At 45.5% G+C, this 12,046-nt stretch overlaps 1 protein-coding gene across 2 annotated transcripts in view; it reads right to left on the reverse strand.

The window, feature by feature from the left end:
* LOC126175825 (juvenile hormone epoxide hydrolase 1-like) overlaps positions 1-11,609 on the reverse strand; it is a 507,162-nt gene extending 495,553 nt beyond the window's left edge. For both annotated transcript variants that reach the window (XR_007535617.1, XM_049922821.1), the window contains exon 1: positions 11,571-11,609. The gene's annotated coding sequence lies outside the window, so the exon portion shown is untranslated. The remainder of the gene's footprint in view (positions 1-11,570) is intronic.
* Between the last annotated feature and the right edge of the window lie 437 nt (positions 11,610-12,046).

Raw genomic sequence — 12,046 nt, forward strand, 5'->3', positions numbered from 1 at the left:
AATGCAGGTCTAGGAATCTACAGACAAGACTGTCACAGAGTAAACCAAGCCTTTGGCTGAGACCCTCCACTCGGCTCCAAGCCAGAGGACCCCGATCAACACTGGGAACGTTGCTGCAAATTGCCAGCTCTGTTCGCACTCCACGCGCAAGGCCAGCAACGTTCACCACCTCCGCCAAGCGCCTCAGTGAACTGAGAATGGTATCAGAACCCATGCGACAGACGTCGCTGGTGCCTACGTGAGCCACAAGTTGCAGACAACTGCACCCTCTCTGATCGATAGCCGCAGACAAGGCCGCCTCCACATCACGGATGATCGCTGCTGCCGACGTGTGCTTTGTAGTGCTTCTTTATAATGTCAGCCGTAATTGAAAATGCCGCCGCGCGGCGCAATTTCTTAATGGTCTCGCAGTAACCATGTGCATTGATTGTTTTCCCTCGTGGTTAGAAATCAATCAACAAAATGCATTTTCTGCCCCAAGAAACGGTCTCCCCAACATATTCTCAAGCGCTGGATGGGATTTAAGTCGGGGGAACGAAAGGGCCAGTCCATTCACCGAAACCTCCCTCCTTCCAAACGTCCTCCACCAACACAGCTCGATCCGGTCGCGCATTGTCGTCCATAAATGTTGGCCAGGTGCGAGTGGGGCTCCGTATAAACTTAATTATGTACACCGACAGTTCATCCACCCCGAGAATCGAGAACCTCGACTATTTTTGCCTGTTATCGACACTGATACTGGCGAGATATCGATCCCAGCTATTCCAAGAATTTTGAGGATGTTTTAATTTTGAGACTGAAGTCGAATAACAAACAACAAAAGAAACAGTTTTGTGTAATATAACTACAAATTAAGTTTCCTAATTTTTTTACTTTATTTCTACTTTGAAACCTTGCTTTTTCCAAATTTCATTATTCTATGAAGCCCTATATGCTTTAACGTGTCAGTTTGGGAGCATCAACATATGTATTATAAATTTAAACTGACACAAAATCTCCAAATTGGCGATCTTTTATAGAAGCTCGAAATTTAGCGCGGACTTCAATGCGAGATGCTTGTAATAGTTACCACAACGAAACTTTGTCCCGAAACCTGACAGAAAATCCAAAGAGATTATGGTCGTATGTGAAGTATGCTAGCGGGAAGACACACTCACTGGCTTCTCTGCGCGATAGCAATGGAAATACTATAGGCGTGGTACTAAACGCAGCCTTCAGAAACTCCTTCACCAAACAAACTGAAGTAAATATTCCAGAATTCGAATCGAGAACAGCTGCCAACATGAGTTAGGTAGAAATAGATATCCTTAGAGTATTGAATCAACTTAAATCACTTAACAAAAGCAAGTCTTCCGGTCCAGACTGCATACCAGTCAGGTTCCTTTTAGAGTATGCTGATACACCTCCATAGTTAACAATCGTATAAAACCGTTCGTTCGACGAAAGATCCGTACCCAAAGACTGGAAAGTTGTACAGGTCACACAAAATATTCAAGAAAGGAAGGAGGAGTAATCCACTAAATTACAGGCCCATATCATTAACGTCGATATTCAGCAGGATTTTGGAACATAATATTGTGTTCGAACATCATGAATTACCTCGAAGAAAACGGTCTATTGACACGCAGTCAACACGGATTTATAAAACATCGTTCTTGTGAAACACAACTAGCTCAATACTCGCATGAAGTGTTGAGTGCTATTCACAAGGGATTTCAGATTGATTCCGTATTTCTGGATTTCCGGAAGGTTTTTGACACTGTACCACAGAAGCGGCTTGTAGTGAAATTACATGCATATGGAATATCGTCTCAGTTATGTTACTAGATTCGTGATTTCCTATGAGAGAGGTCACAGTCGGTAGTAGTTGACGGAAAGTCATCGAGTAGAACAGAAGTGATTTCTGGCGCTCCCCAAGGTAGTGTTATAGGCCCTTTGCTTTTCCTTATCTTTATAAACGATTTAGGAGATAATCTGAGTAGCCGTCTTAGGTTGCTTGCAGATGATTCTGTCGTTCACCGACTAGTAAAGTCATCAGAAGATGAACACAAAATGCAAAACCATTTAACAAAGATATCTGGATAGTGCAAAAATTGGAAATTGACCCTAAATAACGAAAAGTGTGAGGTCATCCACATGAGTGCTAAAAGGAAGCCCTTAAATTTCGGTTACACGATAAGTCAGTCACATCTTAGGCCGTACATTCAACTACATACCTAGGAGTTACAAGTACGAACAACTTAAACTGGAAGGAACACATAGAAATTATTGTGGGGAAGGCTAACCAAAGTCGCGTTTTATTGGCAGGACACTTAGAAAATATAACAGATCTTCGAAAGAGACTGCCTACACTACGCTTGTCCGCCCTCTTTTAGAATGCTGCTTCACGGTGTGGGATCCTTACCAGGTAGAATTGAGGGAATACGTCGAGAAAGTTCAAAGAAGGGCAGCACATTTTGTGTTATCGCGAAGTAGGGTAGAGAGTGCCACTGAAATGATACGGGATTTCAGGTGGCCATCATTAAAAGAAAGGTGTTTTTCGTTGCGGTAGAATCTTCTCACGAAATTTCAGTCACGAACTTTCTCCTCCGAATGTGAAAATATTTTGTTGGCGCCATTCATAAGTAGGAAGGATGATCATAATAAAATAAGGGAAATCAGAGCTCGCACGGAAAGATATAGATGGATAGAGCGTCTGCCATGTAAGCAGGAGATCTCGGGTTCGAGCCCCGGTCGAGGTCCACATTTTCAGCTGTCCCGATCGAGGTGTATCAACAACACCTGTCGGCAGCTGAGGGTTTCAATTAATTATCGTTTAATATACGTGTTCGTTTTTTTCCCGCGCGCTGTACGACATTGGGATAATAGGCAATTGTTGTGAAGGTGGTTCGATGAAATCTCTGCTAGGCACTTAAATGAGATTTGCCGAGTCTCCATAGATGGGTTCCGTTTTTACCGATTGCGGTACGGAACCCTAAAATGGAGTCAGGGTAGAATGAACCTCTCAAAAGACGTACATGGGGAAGGCGTACAATGACACAATAACGTTGGTCGGTGAGTGTGCCGTGTTCAAAGGTTTGGAAATCAGTACCTCTTGCAACATTATGCATCCGTACACCGTAACACCTGGACCACAAAAACGATCATGTTTGACAATGTTGGACGTAAGTGTCCAAAGAATAGAAAAAGCAACTGAAATCACTCAACAAAGGAAAGTCCACTAGACCTGATGGGATACCAATTCGATTCTACACAGAGTACGTGAAATAACTTGCCCCCCGTCTAACAACCGTGTACCGCAAGTCTCTAGAGGAACGGAAGGTTCCAATGATTGGAAAAGAGCACAGGTAGTCCCAGTCTTCAAGAAGGGTCGTCGAGCAGATGCGCAAAACTATTTGCCTATATCTCTGACATCGATCTGTTGTGGAATTTTAGAACATGTTTTTTGCTCGCGTATCATGTCATTTCTGGAAACCCAGAATCTACTCCGTAGGAATCAACATGGATTCCGGAAACAGTGATCGACTGAGACCGAACTCGCTTTATTTGTTCATGAGACCCAGAAAATATTAGATACAGGCTCCCGGGTAGATGCAATTTTCCTTGACTTCCGGAGGCGTTCGATACAATTCCGCACTATCGCCTGATAAACAAAGTAAGAGCCTACGGAATATCCGACCAGCTGTGTGGCTGGATTGAAGAGTTTTTAGCAAACAGAACACAGCATGTTCTTATCAATGGAGAGACGTCTACAGATGTTAGAGTGACCTCTGGCATGCCACAGGGGAGTGTTATGGGGCCATTGCTTTTCACAATATATATAAATGACCTAGTAGATAGTGTCGGAAGTTCCATGCGGCTTTTCGCGGATGATGCTGTAGTATACAGAGAAGTTGCAGCATTAGAAAATTGCAGCGAAATGCAGGAAGATCTGCAGCGGATAGGCACTTGGTGCAGGGAGTGGCAACTGACCCTTAACGTAGATAAATGTAATGTATTGCGAACACATAGAAAGAAGGATCCTTTATTGTATGATTATATGATAGCGGAACAAACACTGGTAGCAGTTACTTCTGTAAAATATCTGGGAGTATGCGTGTGGAACGATTTGAAGTGGAATGATCATATAAAATTAATTGTTGGTAAGGCGGGTACCAGGTTGAGATTCATTGGGAGAGTCCTTAGAAAATGTAGTCCATCAACAATGGAGGTGGCTTACGAAACACTCATTCTACCTATACTTGAGTATTGCTCATCAGTGTGGGATCCGTACCAGATCGGGTTGACGGAGGAGATAGAGAAGATCCAAAGAAGAGCGGCGCGTTTTGTCACAGGGTTATTTGGTAACCGTGATAGCGTTACGGAGATGTTTAGCAAACTCAAGTGGCAGACTCTGCAAGAGAGGCGCTCTGCATCGCAGTGTAGCTTGCTCGCCAGGTTTCGAGAGGGTGCGTTTCTGGATGAGGTATAGAATATATTGCTTCCCCCTACTTATACCTCCCGAGGAGATCACGAGTGTAAAATTAGAGAGATTCGAGCGCGCACGGAGGCTTTCCAGCAGTCGTTCTTCCCGCGAACCATACGCGACCGGAACAAGAAAGGGGGGTAATGACAATGGCACGCAAACTGTCCTCCGCCACACACCGTTGGGTGGCTTGCGGAGTATAAATGTAGATGTAGTTGTAGATATGGCAAGATGTGGGACCACACAATGCAGCCAGGCACGTTGTCGAACATAATGGTTTTGCTGGTCCAGGTGTTAGTGTGCGGATACATAATGTTGCAAGAGCGTACTGATTTCCAACGTTTGAACACGGCACACTCACTGACCAAGGTTTTTGTGTCACTGTACGCCTTCCCCATGTGCGTCCTTTCAGGGGTGCATTCAGCACTGACTTTTTTAGATGGCATCTAACTGTGCAGGTAGAGAAGCTCTTAGAGGCAGGGTATATTCGGCGAATGGACCGGCCTGCCCTTTCTTCCAATTTAAGTGCTGTCGAATACATTGAGTTGAGGAGACGTTCTGTAGCACCTCCACCTGAAGCAATGACCATCGAATAGTTGCCAACCAGGTTGATGAAGGAATGGGACGCCCTGTCGCAACACGTCCTTGCCAACCTTGCTGTCAGCATGGGGCCACGTTGCAGGGCATGCATTGCCATCAGTGCTGATCTTAAATATAATTAAGAACCATGTCTCGCCCTTTGTCCAGGGGACCATCTTTAATTGTGGGTGCTTTAGTGCAATTACTGTCTTTGAAAAAACGTGTCAGTTTTGTTCGTCTCATTGCGTATTTCTTTCAATTACCTCCTGCTTAATACTGAAACGCGTACGTTTCATACGTATTCAGTACCAGCGATGGCGAGGCATGAGAGAATCTCTGACCAGAGAGTTATTTATCGTTGCTAGTCTGCGCTTGACCGCGCGAGAGTTCAGTTCAAAGACCTTGTAAAAAATAACTAGACTCACTGATGGCGCTGCAGTCGCGGGATAATTTGAACCTTCGGCTGGACGCCATTATAGTGGTTGTAGTCTGATGTGTTATGTAGTATTGTTGTTTATGAAGACCCTGATTCAACGTTGTATATTGGTTGGGGCGTACATACAGTATTTGTTACTCGTAATTCTACTGTCTGTACATTCCGATCAAAAGAAGTACAATGGTGAAGAGTTGTGCAGCGATTAATTGTACAAATAAATTCGAGAAAGGAACGAATATTACATTTCACAGGTATGTGAATATTTTAAGTTGTTTTGTATGTCAATGCGCTTGTTCAATAAATGTTTTTGTAACACGGTATTAGCATCATGTCTGTGCATCTATTTGCAGGTTTCCTTTCTCAAAACCACAGCTGTTACAAAAATGGTTACACGCTGTCAGGAAGCAAGATTTCCGACCGACAGAATACCATTTTACATGTTTTGATCATTTTGAAGAAAGTTGGCTTATCGGTAGTGTTTTCATGGTCTAGGTTAGGTTGAAACTTCATAATTTGGTCGTGAGTTGCCAAAGCACTATGCCATATATAACGCACTTCTCGTCTTAAAATCTAAAGCAAGGTAGAGTCAGAAAATATCTATTAATATAGTGGGCAAATCTTCGAGTATTTTGATCATTTTGCGTACATCTATCGTAAATGAACTACGAAAAATGCTAGGGGCCCAGTACATAACTTTTAGCTACGGCAGATTCCATGTAGTACGTAAGATAAATTCATAAACAGTGACTAGTTGCTGTTTGTTCATAAATTAAAAAGTATATTGTAGTAACGTATTTAAATGAGGCATTATGTTTGCGACCTAACTCAAGGGAAGGCATTTTATAACCAAAAGCGATGTATAAACATTCGAACTCCGCGCGTCAGTTTACCACTCTAATGGCGGCCGCCCAGCTATTCAATTTGTCCGCTCTTCACAGTCGACCACTCGTGCGGTTGTGGGGGCCTGGTTCAGTTAGTTCGAGAGCAGTAGTTGTTGCGAGTGGGCGGTTGTACTGAGCGGACGTCGACATGGGTCGGCGGCGTGCTCTGCATCCATCTCTGGTCACGATTCAGGACGAGGTATTTTGTTATAGAAGGTAATGAAGCAGCATTGCGCTTAGCTAATAACATGTTAATTGTAATTAATTTGTTCAAGAATTGCCCCAATAATAATTTTTATAAAGCAAATCTTTTATAGAAAAGTAATCATTTCAATTTAAATAATTTTTCCACTCTTTTGAAGAAAAAGCATTCATTTTTAATTTAAAGAATTTTTCTTATGCATTTCCTCCAAGAATCAAAATTAAACATGGGCCAGCATTGCACGGAGCTGTGCCGAAAAACAAGAGCAGATATTGATGGAGTTTACTGATGTAAGAATTTTGGTTTTTTGTTCAGATTTAATAATTGCACAGGGCCGAGGATCAGCGCAGCTGTCCTTAAAAAATTATCAGGTTCATTTCAGCGTTAATTTTGTGGGGGCTTAACATTTTTTCACATTTTTATTATGCAGTTTTGTGGGAAGTTAACATTTTTGCACGTTTTCATTATTTATTGACTTTCAAAAATTTTCCGGGGAGATTACAATACTGCAGCAGTTCTTTATATAAGTTCCTAGTTCCACCGAGATGTGTTACTTGACAGTGACTCATCATACGAAAGCTGCTTTCCGTCTTAAGTTTTGCACACCAGTGTACACGGACCATAGAACCGATTGAACAATTTTCTCAATAATGCATGGGGGCTTATTTAAATAAAAAAATACAGATATTTTTTTTGTAACTGTAAGTCCGATTACGCAAGTCTCGTAAACGGCTGGCCCTGACTAGTTTTAGTACGCAATCTGACTGCATAGAATAACAACAAACAATGAAAGAAAATTTTCGTTAACACAGTTAATTAATTAAGTCCCCAGCAACTATAAAACCTACGAAACCAAAGCACAAGTATAACTGTTCTGTGTGTGGGAGTGTGACTCAACGTACACATCTGGCACGGTTCTTCTTCAACAAGACAAGAAATTTCAAATACCATTTATACTGACGTGATAGAAAAAAAAATAGAAATACTATAATTGCTCAAGAAACCTAGAATTACACTCTAATACAAGAACACAAGCCAGATGCTTTGTTGACTGAACCTGTAATGACGCATTATTTAGGTCACTGAAATAATGAGAGAGAAAAATAAAAGTAGTTTGTTACCTTAATTTATATTGACGAAATGCACTCTGATCTTTACAATGTCTCCATTAGAATAACATCTGCTATCTCTCCCATCAAATAGCTGCATGAAACATGGAACAAACACTCACTACTACCCCATCTCACTCCAACTTCAGCTACAAGCAGTGTCCACCACAACTTCTCGGCAAGAACTGCTTGCCGCTACGTCTCAATAATCACTGCCAGTGGAGGCGGCGGAACAATACTCTCTGGCGCGATTTCTGGCGCTGTGGCTCAGTGTAGCCACCTTTCAATAAATCTGACGAAATCGCAGAATCACAATGAGTAACGCACAAGAAGATGTGCTGTACGTTCAATGCTCAAGATGTCCGCCCCCGGTAGCTGAGTGGTCAGCGCGACAGAATCTCAGTCCTAAGGGCCCGAGTTCGATTCCCGGCAGGGTTGGAGATTATCTCCGCTCAGGGACTGGGTGTTGTGTTGTCCTAATCATCAACATTTCGTCCCCATCGACGCGCAAGTCACCGAAGTGGCATCAAATCGGAAGACTTGCACCCGGCGAACGGTATACCCGACGCGAGGCCCTAGTCACACGACATCTACATTTAACGCCCAAGACAACACCAGTGTACGTCAATAAAGACTGTGATAGAGCAGGAGCCTTCTGTAGAGTCGGTTTTCGTGCTACCGAAGGCTTCAGTGCCTTGGTAATTATACACTGAAGCGCCAAAGAAACTGGTATAGGCATGCGTATTCAAATACAGGGACGTGCAAACCGGCAGAATACGGCGCTGCGATCGGCAACGCCTATATAAGACAAGTGTCTGGAGCAGTTGTTAGATCGGTTGCTGCTGCTGCTACAATGGCATGTTATCAAGATTTAAGTCAGTTTAAATTTTGGAGTCGAAGGCCCACTCGTATACCGTTGACGACTGCACGACACAAAGCTTCACGCTTCTCCTGGGTCCGTCAACACCGACGTTGGGTTGTTGATGACTGGAAACATGTTGCCTGGTCGGACGAGTCTCGTTTCAAAATTACATCGAGCGGATGAACGTGTACGGGTATCAAGACAACCTCATATGTACAATATACTTACGTGGATGTGGTGTCTGTTCTTTCGTACATGTCCGAAAGAACAGACACCATATCCATATAAGTACACTCCTGGAAATTGAAATAAGAAAACCGTGAATTCATTGTCCCAGGAAGGGGAAACTTTAATGACACATTCCTGGGGTCAGATACATCACATGATCACACTGACAGAACCACAGGCACATAGACACAGGCAACAGAGCATGCACAATGTCGGCACTAGTACAGTGTATATCCAACTTTCTCAGCAATGCAGGCTGCTATTCTCCCATGGAGACGATCGTAGAGATGCTGGATGTAGTCCTGTGGAACGGCTTGCCATGCCATTTCCACCTGGCGCCTCAGTTGGACCAGCGTTCGTGCTGGACGTGCAGACCGCGTGAGACGACGCTTCATCCAGTCCCAAACATGCTCAATGGGGGACAGATCCGGAGGTCTTGCTGGCCAGGGTAGTTGACTTACACCTTCTAGAGCACGTTGGGTGGCACGGGATACATGCGGACGTGCATTGTCCTGTTGGAACAGCAAGTTCCCTTGCCGGTCTAGGAATGGTAGAACGATAGGTTCGATGACGGTTTGGATGTACCGTGCACTATTCAGTGTCCCCTCGACGATCACCAGTGGTGTACGGCCAGTGTAGGAGATCGCTCCCCACACCATGATGCCGGGTGTTGGCCCTGTGTGCCTCGGTCGTATGCAGTCCTGATTGTGGCGCTCACCTGCACGGCGCCAAACACGCATACGACCATCATTGGCACCAAGGCAGAAGCGACTCTCATCGCTGAAGACGACACGTCTCCATTTGTCCCTTCATTCACGCCTGTCGCGACACCACTGCAGGCGGGCTGCACGATGTTGGGGCGTGAGTGGAAGACGGCCTAACGGTGTGCGGGACCGTAGCCCAGCTTCATGGAGACGGTTGCGAATGGTCCTCGCCGATACCCCAGGAGCAACAGTGTCCCTAATTTGCTGGGAAGTGGCGGTGCGGTCCCCTATGGCACTGCGTAGGATCCTACGGTCTTGGCGTGCATCCGTGCGTCGCTGCGGTCCGGTCCCAGGTCGACGGGCACGTGCGCCTTCCACCGACCACTGGCGACAACATCGATGTACTGTGGAGACCTCACGCCCCACGTGTTGAGCAATTCGGCGGTACGTCCACCCGGCCTCCCGCATGCCCACTATACGCCCTCGCTCAAAGTCCGTCAACTGCACATACGGTTCACGTCCACGCTGTCGCGGCATGCTACCAGTGTTAAAGACTGCGATGGAGCTCCGTATGCCACGGCAAACTGGCTGACACTGACGGCGGCGGTGCACAAATGCTGCGCAGCTAGCGCCATTCGACGGCCAACACCGCGGTTCCTGGTGTGTCCGCTGTGCCGTGCGTGTGATCATTGCTTGTACAGCCCTCTCGCAGTGTCCGGAGCAAGTATGGTGGGTCTGACACACCGGTGTCAATGTGTTCTTTTTTCCATTTCCAGGAGTGTATATAGTTCTGGCAATACCGGCCATGACCTTCTTCTTCTGTGCGGATGCACACATATTACCCGAACTCCTACGGGACTTGGTAAGAATGTCTTCCACGAATAACGAGCGTGTTGGGTAGGGACACTACGAATGTAGTGTGTGGACATATAAGGTGAGAATGTGGGCTCGCGGGAGACGTGCGCGAGATAGTCCCTGCAGTCGCACTATCCTCTGTGCCCTCGGTGGCTCAGATGGATAGAGCGTCTGCCATGTAAGCAGGAGATTCCGGGTTCCAGTCCCGGGCGAGGCACACATTTTCACCGGTTCCCGTTGATGTATATCAACGCCCGTCAGCAGCTGAATATGTAATTCTAATTTCATATGTACAAGGACCCTGCAAGTGATATGAGACCCATGATACGTCTGGATACGACTGTGACAGGTGACACGTTCGTAAGCATCCTGTCTGATCACCTGCTTCCTTTCATGTCTATTGTGCATTTCGACGGACGGACAATTCCAGCAGGACAGTGTACACCCCACACGTCCAGAATTGCTACAGAGTGACTCGAGGAACACTGTTGTGAGTTTAAGCACCTCCGTTGCCCACCAAACTCCCCAGACATGAACGTTATTGAGCATATCTGCGATGCCTTGCAACGTGCTCTGCAGAAGAGATCTCCACCCCCTCGTACTCTTACGGATTTATGGACGGTCCTCCTGGATTCATGGTGTCAATTCCCTCCAGTACTACTTCAAACATTAGTCGAGTCCATTTCACGTCGTGTTTCGGCACTTCTGCGTGCTCGCGGGGGCCCTACACGATATTGGGCAGGTGTACCAGTTTCTTTGGCTCTTCAGTGTACGTTGTTGATCCAAAATATTCCAATAACTACGTAAGAACCGTGACCTCCCCTCCGGTCACATAAGAAAAATTTTAGGTTGAGATAAACAGTTTTATAAGTTCAATCACGCCCGGTTTCGGCAGTTATAAACCCATCTTCAGGTGAACAAGAACATGATTCGCGTGGCCACCGCTCACTAGACACCAAACTGCGCCAGGTGACAGCAGCACATGAGGCTGAGATAACCGTATCTCGGATTCACGTGCATCTGTCACCGCCCGCAGTCTCGTTTCTAGCGTGCGGTGGCCACGCGAATCATGTTCGTGTTCAGCTGAAGATGGGTTTATAACTGCCCGAAACCGGTCGTGATTGAACCAAAACAACTAGTTCCAACTGGAGCGGTTTACTGCCTGAATCCACGATGCTCAGTTGCGGACGTTGTGTCAACCAAATTTTATGAAAAATTTTAGATAGACCAAGACGAACAAAATTCTTACCTGACTGCAAGAGCTGCGTCGTGCGTTGGAGTCCAGCCGTGTCTGGGCCAAGTGCAGCGTCATGCAGCGTATTTATTGTGGAGAAATGCGCCGTCATCTCAGCACAGATAGGAGGCTCCGCTCCCAGACGACACCTGTCCCTGCTCGCGCCCGTTACGATAAAGCCCGTCGCTTCCGATAGCCGCAGGACCTCGTATGCGGGATCCACGATCCGCGACGCTTCTTACTACTTATTAATACTGTCTTCTTGTTTTCTGAGACCTTTCTTCAACAGTTTATAAGCAATATGGGAGTCATGCCGACTTTTGCGACTGTGTAACTCGTACGAGGATCGTTCAATACATAATGCTCCACAATTTTTTTTCTCGGATCATGTGTATTCTTAAGAGACAGAGTCAACATTTCTCTTACGAGTACTACTTTTCTACGTAGTCCCCAGCATACATTGAGGTGACAACTACACACATTATTAGAAA

The sequence above is a fragment of the Schistocerca cancellata genome, chromosome 3 (genome assembly GCF_023864275.1).
Source record: "Schistocerca cancellata isolate TAMUIC-IGC-003103 chromosome 3, iqSchCanc2.1, whole genome shotgun sequence".
NCBI classification, from domain to species: domain Eukaryota; kingdom Metazoa; phylum Arthropoda; class Insecta; order Orthoptera; family Acrididae; genus Schistocerca; species Schistocerca cancellata.